Source organism: Papio anubis, chromosome 16, assembly GCF_008728515.1.
Source record: "Papio anubis isolate 15944 chromosome 16, Panubis1.0, whole genome shotgun sequence".
Taxonomy (NCBI): domain Eukaryota; kingdom Metazoa; phylum Chordata; class Mammalia; order Primates; family Cercopithecidae; genus Papio; species Papio anubis.
The window spans coordinates 41,278,924-41,290,121 of record NC_044991.1 but is presented as its reverse complement, the minus strand read 5'-3'; the positions used below and the strand labels follow the sequence as shown (position 1 = coordinate 41,290,121).

Genomic DNA, 11,198 nt, shown 5'->3' with positions numbered 1-11,198 from the left:
AATAGTATCTTGCTCATTTTATGAATAAGGAAACCGCAGCTCAGAGAGGTTAAGAAATGTGCCCAAGGACATACAGCTAAGAAGTGGCAAAGCAAGACCATCAATGAAGGGCAGGTGGGCATTACAACCGAGGCTCTATCACCCCCTTCATGGCACCTTCTCCATGACCTGTCCTATGCTGTTGGCTTCCACATGGTGTCTTTGCGTGTCTATATGCTTTCTCTCTAATTAAATCATTCAGCCACTGTGTGGCTATTATCTTCTTGGGAACTTTCTCAGCACTGGGCGCCATCCAATAAACTAATCAATAAAACCAATTTGTGCCAACGGGGACCAGATGCACATATTTTATTACAGGCTTTCTGAACAGTGCCTTTGTGTGACACTTCACGAACAGCACTCAGGACTTTCACACATGACCTGGTAGCTGGTGGCCTCACTAAAAATCTTGCATGGAGTTTCTCTCCTGACCCGTCTACTGCAGCACTGGCTCTGTTGGAAGGAAAGGGCTTAGGGTCATGTCAGAGTCCCCAAGCAAACTGCCTTCATCCCTAAGATCAGGTTCAAGAAGAAACAGAATGAGAAGTCAGTGGTGTTCATTCTTTGTAACTTTAGCAGCTGTCCTACTTAAAAGCACACTCTGGGAAGAGACACTGATGGGCCTGGGATTTTCTAGAAGCTGTCGGCAACTCTCAACGTACACATCAGGAATTTTAAATGAAATCTGGACTTCCAGGGAATACTCAAAACAACTTTTATTTTCAAACATGGTTCTTTATATTATGAAAAAGTAATAGTAATTCTAATAAATCCAATGTGTTCACATATTGCACTCATGAAGATTTTTTTTCATTCTCAGACATCACCTAAAGTAAGCAACAGAAGAAATCTAAAGGAAAGTTGTTGTCCAAATTTAATGCAAACTTGTACAGATGGCCCAGCCCTGTTAACTCAGTACCACAAATATTCTCAAGTGGTTTCAGTTATTCTCTCTCCTTCTATGGAGATTCCGTGGCTGGAGTGGGACCTCACCGCAGAGAAAGTACCAAACTCTCTTTTGTTTTAGATTTTTTTAATGTTTAATTTTTGTAGCTACATACTAGGTGTATATATTTATGGGGTATAAGGGATATTTTGATACAGGCATATAATGATTAATAATTACATCAGGATAAATAAGATATCCACCACTTCCAGCATTTCTCCTTTTTGTTACAAACAATCCAATTATACTCTTTTAGTTATTTTTAAATGTACAATTAAATTATTATTGACTATAGTCACTCTGTTGTACTATCAAATACTAAATTTGATTCATTTTTTCTATTTTTTGTACCAATTAACCATCCCCACCTCCCCCTGACCTCCCCCAACTACCCTTCCCAGCCTCTGGTAACCATTGTTCTATTCTCTATCTACATGAGTTCAATTGTTTTAATTTTCAGCTCCCACAGATAAGTGAGAACATGCCAAGTTTGTTTTTCTGTCCCTGGCTTGTTTCACTTAACATAATGGCTTCCAGTACCAAGCACTCTTAAGTAGCTACACATAGTTATGTGTTAAGAAGAGGTTTATGCCTCACTGAGACCCTGATGAGTTAATCTTCTCAACACCACTGATACGCAGTCAGTAGGAAGTGCCATACCAAATGGCAGTGGTCAGGGTACTGTGTTTAATAATCACCTCCATCTCAGGTATGCACCCTGTGAGCTCAGAAGCAGGTGCAGTCAGGATGAGAACTTCATTTGGCTGCTTGTTTTTGAGTGCATAGCTTTCCTGCCAGCCTTTGTCTTCTTTTCCTTCAGTGATTGGCTTACTGTCAACAGATAAAGGAAAGCATTCCCAATAAAGTCTCTTTTAAGTATTTGATCCTCTGAAAAGATGAGAAATGATGTTTTAAAAGACACCCTCCATCAGACCCCTACAGAGGAGTTATTTTGTGACAAAAATCTATTCTGATTGAGAACATTACAGACACATTAAAAATTCTTCCTCCAAAAGCTTGCAAATTATGTTTTTCAAAATCCCTCAGAGGCTTTGATAAAGTCTCTAAATCTGAACCATCTTGATTTTGCTATTGGTTCTGATTTTTAGAAAGACAAATTGTCATTCTAGGGCCATAGCAAGATCTTTTCCATTTCCCTGGAAAACAAAGCAAAGAAAAATTAATGCCCATTTCAGCAAGGAGCATATTTTAGTGTTTTAGAAATTTTAGAAATACAAAAATATAAGCTAGGCTAAATTTTCATAATAAATGCCTTAAATGGTAACATGAATACTTCGTGTGATAGTAGAAATATAGGCAAGATCTCATTTACCATTGGAAAGGTCTGCCAAAGGATTGATCTTCACATTGAGTAGGCTCCATATGCTTATGGCATATATGGCATATTAGCCAGGATTCTTCAGAGAAACAGAACTAACAGGACACACATACACACACATATGTAAACAAAGTTCTTCATATAAAAAATATATATATCCACAGATATCGACAGATAGATTGACTGATTGATTGATGTAAACAAATAAATTGGCTCCCACAATTGCAGAAGCTAAAAAGTCGCATGATCTACTATCTGCAAGCTGTGGATCGGGAAAGTTGGTGGTGTAGTTCTAGTCATCCTGAATATGAGAGAAATAGCACCATACACTGGATGTTGATTTGGAGGATATGTAGCCTTCTGGAGTACCTTGCCCCTTAGCTGTTGCTGTAGTTGAATCCTCCAAAGGCCATTTTGTCATTTTATCAACCAGCTGCTTCAAGATGGTGGGAAATATGGTAAGACCAGTGAATTCCATAAGCATGGGTTCATTGTGATACTCCATTACTGTGAAGTGAATTCCTTGATCAGAAGCAATGATATATGAAATACCATGGAGGTGGACAAGGCATTCACATACAGTCACTACGTGCCTTGCTTTTTATAAGCGATTGATTAATAGCATTCAATCTTCACTGAATATTTTGCATATCTCTAGGAATAAAATAAAGACAGCCACGTTGGTAATTTCCACCTAAATAGTTGATAGTCAACGCTGTAAGTGAATGAAATTATTGCAAGCATTGAAGAGGAAGAAATAAAATAGTCATTATTTACTGATTATATGATTATCTACATTGAAAAATATCCCAATATACAATAAACTATTTATTACTATAAATACAGAAAGATTGAAAGACTGCTAGATACCAGATCAATATGAATCAGCAGCTAATTAGAAAATATAATAATGATGATAATAACAGTAATAAACCCATAATCAAAGCCAACAAAAATTCTGTGATGTAAGAAATATTTATCAAAAGAAAGAGATCATGTCTTTTGTGGGAACATGAGTGGACTGGAGGCTGTTATCCTCAGCAAACTAACACAGAACAGAAAACTAAATACCACATGTTCTCACTTATAAGTGGGAGCTAAATGATGAGAATATATGGACACAAAGAAGGAAACAACAGACACTGGGGTCTTCTTAAGGGCAAAGGGTGGGAGGAAGGAGAGGAGCAGAAGAGATAACTATTGGGAACTGGGCTTAATTCCTGGATGATGAAATAATCTGTACAACAAACCTTGAGACATGAGCTTACCTATGTAACAAACCTTCACATGTACCCCTGAATCTAAAGTAAAAGTTGGAAAGAAAAAAGAAATATTTATCGATCAAAATAAGTATAAAAACCTTCATGGGGAAAAATGTAAGACTTTAGTGAAATATGTACCAAAAAATCTAAATAAAAGGAAAGATTATAGCATGTTCATAGATGGGACGTTGAAATTGCAACTACTCTGTAACTCCAGCAATTTTATTTCCAGGCATGTACCTTAGAAGAATTATCAGAAATGAACACTGAGAAATGATCTAGAATATTCATTGTAGAACTGTATATAAAGGAAAAATAAAAATCAAGTAGTTTAACTGTCAATCAATAGGAGAAATGTGTGTATGTGTGTGTATATATATATGCCACATATATATTACAGTATTTAAATAAAATGGGAAAATATACCACAATTAAAACATATGTATAAATATGTATGAATTTAAAACAATGTTGATTCAGAAATGAAGACTGGGAAGAAATATACAGAGTGTGATGCTGTGTAAAATTTAAAAACAAAGAAAATGAGACTGTGTACTTTTCAATAAATACGCTTTTAAGTAGTAAAAGCATAAAACTATGGCTGGTAAAAATGCACGCCACATTCAGAATCATGACTGCCTCTGGGTCAGAAGGAAATGTGATGGGTGAAGGAATCAACTGTATCTAGAATATTTTATTTTATTTTATTTTATTTTATTTTATTTTATTTTATTTTTACGACAAGGTCTGGCTCTGTCACCCAGGCTGGAGTGGAATGGGGTAATCTTGGTTTACTGCAACCTCTGCCTCCCAGACTCAACCAATCCTCCCACCTCAGCCTCCCAAGTAGCTGGGACTACAAGTGTGTGTCATCACGCCTGGTTAATTTTTGTATTTTTGGTGGAGAAGGGTTTCACCATGTTGCCAGTCTGGTCTCGAATTCCTGGGCTCAAGCAATTCACCCTTCTTGGCCTCCTAAAGTGTTGGGATTACAGGCTTGAGCTACTGTACCCAGTCAGAAGATTTTATTTCTTAAGAAAAAACAAAAAAATGAGAATCGGAAATAAACTATGTTGATATTTGTCAAATATGAATGGTGTGTTAGTTGTGCCATTAGTTAAATTCATAATCAATTATTGCTCTCAATTTATTTCATCCCTGCTTGTTTCATTGTAGAAATTTACCTTCCCATAAGTGATAAGTCACCTAAATGGCAGAAACCGTATCATATACTTTTGTTTCCCCCAAAATCCTTAGCACAGTGCTGTACTCACAGGTAATATGCAGTGAATGCATTTGTTTTAATTCTGATGAAAAATAGGTAACACTCTAAGTTATAATGAAAACCAGCAGAGGAAACCTCCTGGAAGTTATTGGCTGCATTCTCACTGTATCCTAACAGAGCTTTGCATGGAGATCTCTCAAGAGTTCTTCTCACCAAAACTTTAATTCCAAAATAAATAATCAGCCACCTCTATAGTGCTGACCAGAGTGTGGTGAGTTCTCTCAAATGGCCTCTTGAGTGTTTAGAAACTATGTACCTGATCTTAAGCACATAGATATAATCTCCCTGACAAAGGTGCCATTTTTTGACTAACCCACTTTATAAAAACCCTGAATATTTGTTCCCTTTCTTTGTCTCCACTCAGTGGTTTAAGAATTAATTACGAATCTTTTACCAGTCCTCATAGCAGAAAAATAGTAGTAAGTCCTCTGTGCAGGTAAGCCTGCTAGAAACATAGCTGGCTCCAAACGCAGTTTCCCAGTGGGCCACCTCCTGAATGTCTGTGCTGATCACATGGCTTCATACCACCAGAAGTTTGTAAAAAAAGGGCAACTAATCACTTGCCACAACTTGTCTTCAAGCAACGATAGAAAGAACTAGATCATCAATAACAAGAATTCAAGAATCACACACACTCCACTCACTGGGAGGATACAGGATGTGTATGCAAATCTGCAGATAATGAAAGTGAACCACACAGGTGAGCATGGGCACCTGGAGTTTAAATGTAGACCCCGCCTGTGGCAGCCAAGAGATGAGATTGTTTGATGAAGTAGTAGATACAAGAGACAGGGGGATTCTCAGTTTAAAGAAAAAGGCCAAGAGCCCAGTTACTGGTTTCATGAGGCAAGGCAAGAAAGTGGATGAAAAGGTCGACTTCTCATTCCTTGCAGAGGAATGAAAATCAGAGACCAGTAATTTAATCCAGCATATTGGGCCAAAACTACTGCATTCCCCAACACACACACACACACACACACACACACACACACACACACACACACACTACAGTGGTTTTCAGCATCTGAAATTTCACCAATGCTTAACAACTTCTTTGGACGAGAAATTATTTCTGATAAAAAAAAACAACTCTTGTTAAAATGCAAATATCTTACCTTGAAGTTAACAAATGAAGCCTTTAACAGTTAAAAATAAAAGGAAAGTAATATTAAGTCTAGTCTGTACTGCATAAAACTCTATGAGGTAGCTCTTCTTATCATCAGGTATTAGATGAGAAAACTGGTTCAACACAAAAGGTCGTTGAATATTGCTGAAGGCCTCATGGTTGTCACTGGGATTTAAATCCACATCCCCATGACAAAACCCTTGCACTTTCCACCACTGCATGTGCTTCCTTACCAGTTAATGGAGAACTCAGTAGGCCCTGAAATTGGCACCTCTGAGAGCAATTTTGATGAGGAGTGAAGGACAGACCACACTAGGGAGCCCCTAATTGTGGACATGGGCAGATTCTGCAGCAAGCCTAGACCCCTGGTGAGGGGACACAATGGGTGTAACAAGCCTACCTCACAATCTGGTCTCTGACTAGTCCCACTGTTGAGCTTGTTAATATTCCAGATTTGCCAGGTGGCTCTTCATCGAAGACATCAAAGAACAGCCATATATAAAGTCCCATTGGCCCCACTGCTATTCTGATAAACTTCACTTTGCCCACCATTTCAGAACGCAGGACAGCTCCTCCTTCCCAGCCTACTCTGCAGAAGAAATGGTGCCCCCAGTAAGTTTTGAAAACTCCATATACAGCTTCCTAGTCTAAATCCATAGAGACAGCAGACAGCATCTGAGAGTGGAAATTTTAAAAGCTGTTACTTGGTTCTGGTTCTGAGATTGGCATCAAAGGCTAAATAAATAATGCAATGTTTCTAATCAGAGTCATGCAGATAGCAATTAGGACTGCATTACAGGGATTACTCATGTCGATCTCTGTACCTGAGATCAAACTCGGCTAATTTGCCACTCTTATTTTAATTCCATCAATTACAGAAATAAATTGCCAATACAAGCTTATCTTTTGAAAAGGTTTGTTTTAACCTTTTATAAAGCACTTGGGGAAAAACTAAAGAAGAGCTTGCTAAGTGACTGGTAATTGATCAAGTTTGGGAGAGAGATGCTGTGAAAAATACTACTTCAAACAGCAGCAGAACACTAACAAATAAAAGAGGGATTGGAAAGGTTTCCTGGAGTCTTCTGAAGCAAAGAATTTCAGCTTAGAATGGAAATACACGTGGGCCAGGCGTGGTGGCTCACGCCTGTAATCCCAGCACTTTGGGAGGCTGAGGCAGGTGGATCATGAAGTCAGGAGTTGGAGATCAGCCTGACCAACCCTGTCTCTACTAAAAATACAAAAATTAGCCAGGCATGGCGGTGTGCACCTGTAATCCCAGCTACTCAGGAGGCTGAAGCAGGAGAATCATTTGAACCCGGGAGGCAGAGGTTGCAGTGAGCTAAGATGGCACCACTGTACCACCCACCACCCTGAGCCACAGAGGGAGACTCCACCTCAAAAAAAAAAGAAAGGAAATATATGTGAAAACTGAAATTATGTTTAGAACATAACATAAAAATGAGCTAACATGAAGAAATTGGTCTTTTCAACTCATGTATCCATTCTGTCACCAAGTATTTATTGAGCACTTACTAGGTGCCAAGTTCTAGAAAGACAGCAATAAGTTCCATAGCAAGGTCCCTGCCTTTGAGGAGCTTGCAGCTTTGTTGGAGAGATGGTCATTAGATAAATATACACATAGGCAAGTACAAAATTATTGTATTAAGAAGAGGTGGTAGGCATGAGGGCAGCTATGATGTCATGCAATAAGACGACGTAAGCCAAAATGAAGAGGTCTGAGGAGTGACCCTTCAGGGTAGAGTTGCATAGTGTATTAGAGCTAATCAGGTGGAGGAGAGGGGGATCATTCCATGCAGAACGAATGGCCTCCTGACCTTGTCACAGGAGGCACGAAAAACACCAGAAGATCTGAAAGAAAGCCAGACTGCCCACGTAGAGTGGCTGATATTTACTAAGCCCTGACTTCAAATCAGGTTCCATATAAAGCACTTCTCAATATTATCTCATTTTAATTAAATTATTCTTAATTTATTTGGCTTCATAAGGTTAAGTCACTTACCTAAGGACACAGAATCAGTAAGTTTTCTATCTTAGCACCAAGGGATGCCATAAGGTTCTGGGGAGAAATCACCCGTTTTCCTTTTGAGGGGAGGGATACGTAGTAGAGAAAGGTTGGTGGCACAGGTGGGATCACTGAGGTCTCTTTCAGACCCTTAATGGATATCCACTGGCCCGAGGGTTTGTGCTCCACGCTGTGTGATCAGCTGGCGAGACACAAGGGATTCCCAGGTTCTTTTATTAATGCACTAAGGCAAATATGCAGTTGCTGCCGTCCAAGAATAATGCCATACACATCACAAATGATGGACTAAAAAGAGAGAAATGGAGGGGACAGAGTAGGCTATTGCAATAATGCAGGACTGGGAGAAATGGGAATACCAAGAAAAGTGGTGAAAAGAAGGACTGTGAAGGAAGCTTGGCTGGAATTTAGCAACTGACTGCATGAGGTGGGGCAGGGGCCAAGGAAGGTTCTAAGTCTTGATGATTTCCAATGAGAGTGATAGGACTTGGCCATTTCCAAGAAGGGTGATAATTCTTGGTCATCTCCAAGGAGAGTGATCGGTCTTGACCATCTCCAAAGAGGGTTATTAGTCTTGACTATCTCCAAGGAGGTAGTTCCTTCAAGGAGGGTGATAGTTCTTGGCCATCTCCAAGGAAGGTGATAAGTCTTGGCTATCTTAAAAAAAATTGATGTGTCCTGACTGTCTCCAAGGAAAGTGATAGGTCTTGGCCATCTGCAAGGAAGTTTGTAGGTCTTGGCTATCTTCAAAGAAAGTGATAGGTCTTGACCATCTCAAAGGAGGGTGATAAATCCTGATTATTAACTATCTGCAAGGAGAGTGATAGTTCTTGGTCATCTCCAAGAGACTGATCATGACCAGGAAAGACATAACACAGTGGAAAGAGAAAAGTCAAAGAGGAAGGCAGTTAGTTCATCTACATGATGGAAGCAAGGTGGAAGGTCATGATGGACGTGAACGAGAGGTTAACCAACACAAGCCCAGGGATCTCCAGCCCTGATGTTCACGGTGCTGCTTTGACAGCAGACGAGGCATTGTACCCCAGCCACCACATTCTCATCCCATAGTCATTGTGTTACTGTTTTCACACCAAGATAAAGGTAAGACTTAGTGGATGCCCTAGGTCCGTGTGGCCCCTTGGTTGAGGTGTGGGAACCCAGAAGGGCAGTCCAATAAACAGCAGGGAGGCATCCTCTGTGCTTCATGGACCTTGAACGTTCCTTCCTCATGACAATGTGTGCCATTTTGTCCTGAAATACTTTCTATTTGTCTCGGTCTTCCCAGCTGAACTGAAGTTTGCTGAGGGCAAGAACTGTCTCATGTCCTACTCGCGGTTTGTGTCCCCAGGGTTTGGCACAGCTCTTGGTATTTGTCCACTTGAGCCCACACTAATGTCGAAAAAAGGCTTACTTATTCAAAGTCTGTCACTCATTACCCTTACTTGGAGGGTGGATTTCAGGAGAAAGTCTAAGATATAAACATTGTGGTTTGAGACAGAGAATCTTAGCTCTGGAAGGAGCCTTAATCACCCAGCCAGACTTCTTGATTATACAGGAGACAAAATTCAAGTCCTCAAGACAGGAATGAATTATCCAAGATGGCAGAGCTAGGGCAGAAAAATCTAGCTTGCACAACTCAGTATCTCCCCATGCCCCATAGTAAGACCTAAGTATTCTTTCCAAGCTTATTCTTGTCTAACTTTTATTGTGATTTTCACCACGATGTCTTAGAAGACCAACGTGCCTAAGGTGCCTAAGGTGTAAGTTAGAGGGCCTAGAGAGAGAACACAGGGTCAAGAACATACTCTCTTAACCTCTGCTTCTGCCTTGACCTGCCCTGGTGTACTATAAGTGCATATGTATGCATGCGGTTATGCACGCGGTTATGAATTAATGGTTTCTTCCCAACTAGAGTGCTTAGCATCATGAAGGCAAGGACCAGGTGTCGGTTGTTGATGTCTATATTTATGGCTATGGCATATGGTAGAAAACAAAAAAAATTATTTGCATGACAAAATAAATAAATGATTAAATAGCCTCCCCTATTAATCTTCAGTTCAGGAATGCTATCGTGGCCAGGGAATTCCAAGCTTCTCAACCCCTTTTTTACCCACTGATCTCTACATCCCAAACTTCTAGATAAAGAGCAACTGGTTAGACCCAGTGCTGGGAGAGCTGATATGAATTGGATTAATATAGGGCATATAAGTTCTTCTATTTTGTTGAATGCAGTCAGAACTAAACAGTTTCTTTTCATTTCAGGCTTTTTGAAGAAACAACATGTATTATTTAAAGAACAACAGCAAAAATAAACCCTCGTAAATATTGCACATCCATTTGCAAGCAGAAGATTAATGCAATAATAACAACCTGGATATGAAAAACAAACAGTCAGTGAAATGCAAACCTGGCTAAAAGAAATTGCCTTCTTTCTTGGAGAAGAGTCACAGGAGACTGGAACACAAATTATTTTTCTTGGCTCTGGGCCTTTAGGATATCAAAGCTTTCTGAAAAGGATCATGCATCATGGAAAGTGTTAATGTACCTTATTATTCCATTTCTCTCTGATGAATTCTTTGGAATCAATAAGGTACTTAACAGTTAAGAATTTCATTAGGTTGCATTGCAATACCAGGAATCTTTTAGATTTATATAACACCTATCTTCAGCAAGTTCTTTTGAAGCAATCATAGAGGAAAATAGGTTCTCCTACTGTGCGAACTCAGTGAATCATGTCGACTTAGGGTGTTTTTCTCCTTGTGGACTCATTGAGTCTTGAGTAAGACAGAGTTTACACAAGCATTGAGAGTTTTCTGTATGTTTATCTTGCTGTTTGTATGTTTTTAAAATATATACTTCCACTAAGTATGCGTCCAAACAGTGGCCTGAAAGATGAGCAGGAAAATAACTACACTGTTTGATAGAGAACTTGACTTGGTATTTAGCTGGGAAGATCAGACAGGAAGATAGGGAAAGTTGACTAATTCTGCAAAACAATAATGCAGAAAAAAGTCATAAGGTAGCCCTTTGCACAATCATTTCATGAAGGGTAAAGCTAGAGGAGCTGAGAATTCAGGGGCGGGCATTTTCCATTGAGGCTGATGTGTTCTGAGAAGAAAGGAGTTGACCTTGAAGGGAAGAAATCTGATTGGCAGAAATG

At 39.5% G+C, this 11,198-nt stretch overlaps 1 long non-coding RNA gene across 1 annotated transcript; it reads right to left on the bottom strand.

The window, feature by feature from the left end:
- Positions 1 to 321: 321 nt before the first annotated feature.
- On the bottom strand, positions 322 to 3,370 carry LOC110740540. Its single transcript, XR_004179006.1, has 2 exons — positions 1,684 to 3,370; positions 322 to 551 (listed from the first exon to the last, which is right to left on the bottom strand). It is a non-coding gene; the product is annotated as an uncharacterized LOC110740540 (long non-coding RNA).
- Positions 3,371 to 11,198: the final 7,828 nt, after the last annotated feature.